This window comes from Bos taurus, chromosome 14 (genome assembly GCF_002263795.3).
Source record: "Bos taurus isolate L1 Dominette 01449 registration number 42190680 breed Hereford chromosome 14, ARS-UCD2.0, whole genome shotgun sequence".
NCBI classification, from domain to species: domain Eukaryota; kingdom Metazoa; phylum Chordata; class Mammalia; order Artiodactyla; family Bovidae; genus Bos; species Bos taurus.
In genome coordinates, this window is record NC_037341.1 from 79,229,088 (window position 1) to 79,230,408 (window position 1,321).

At 39.0% G+C, this 1,321-nt stretch overlaps 1 non-coding gene across 1 annotated transcript; it reads left to right on the top strand.

Moving 5' to 3' along the window:
• Positions 1-640: 640 nt before the first annotated feature.
• LOC112449659 (U6 spliceosomal RNA) lies at positions 641-748 on the top strand. Its single transcript, XR_003038256.1, has one exon. It is a non-coding gene; the product is annotated as a U6 spliceosomal RNA (small nuclear RNA).
• The last annotated feature ends 573 nt before the right edge of the window (positions 749-1,321 follow it).

Consider the following 1,321-nt stretch of genomic DNA (forward strand, 5'->3'; position numbering starts at 1 on the left):
TTTTAAATTATTGATATTATTCAATAAAGTCAATATGAATATGATTTTCCCTTTATGGCTTTAGCTAGAGGAAAGTTAAGCATATCTTCTAATTAAATATCTCTTCCATTCCTGCTCACCAGTAGTAACATACCAAATAAGTCAACTTCTTTCTAACATCCCTCTATTTGTAAGATGAAAGAGCACATCTTGGAGATATTCCCAGGTAACCACTGGTATTATATCAAAATCAGTTACTGGCATGAAAGCTACACCATAGACGTTGTTTTGTTTCATTTGTTCTATTGTCAGATCGGGATAGGATCTGTGGAAGTAGAAAAAACAAATTACTATATGAGACATGCCTGTCCATGCATGCTCAGTCCCATCTGACTCTTTTTGGCTGCATGGACTCTAGCCCGCCAGGCTCTTCTGTCCATGGAATTTCCCAGGCAAGAATATTGGTGTAGGTTGCCATTTCCTGCTCCAAGACGAAGTATGGACCCTCTTCAAATAGGATCATGAATGCTTGAAAACATTAAGTGGTTACATATTGCATCTAAATTACAATAAAATATTTGATAGTAAACATACAACATAACAAGAAAACAAACTTAGCTGTTTTATAACAGAGACATGTTTGTTTCCCTCAGTAATAAAGGGGCGCTTGCTTGCGCCGCACATATACTAAAACTGGAACAATATAGTGACGATTAGTATGGCCCTGCGCAAGGAAGACGCACAAATTCGTGACGCGATCCATATTTTACCGACTCACGTTGTTGTATGGCAGAAACTAACACAACATTGTAAAGCAATTATCCTCCAATTAAAAAGTAAAAATTAAAAAAAAGGGATAAGGTGAATATAAAGAACAAAAATTACAGTGGCAACACAGAACGTGACAGATCACAGATAAAAAGGTACTCATTCCTTCATACTGAAAACGTAATAAGAAAGTAAATCACCCATTAAAACTGGCTGAACTTTGCTAAGATTTTAACATATTTCAGAGCTTTTTAGACTTAGATATTGTAAGCTAGTAAATAAATTTCAACTTTTGTCCTTTATTATGCTCCAGTACTCTTGCTTGGAAAATCCCATGGATGGAGGAGCCTGGTGGGCTGCAGTCCATGGGGTCCTGAAGAGTCAGACACGACTGAGCGACTTCACTTTCACTTTTCACTTTCCTGCATTGGAGAAGGAAATGGCAACCCACTCCAGTGTTCTTGCCTGGAGAATCCCAGGAACGGGGGAGCCTGGTGGGCTGCCGTCTATGGGGTCGCACAGAGTCGGACACGACTGAAGCGACTTAGCAGCATGCTCATTCAAATTCTGTAAC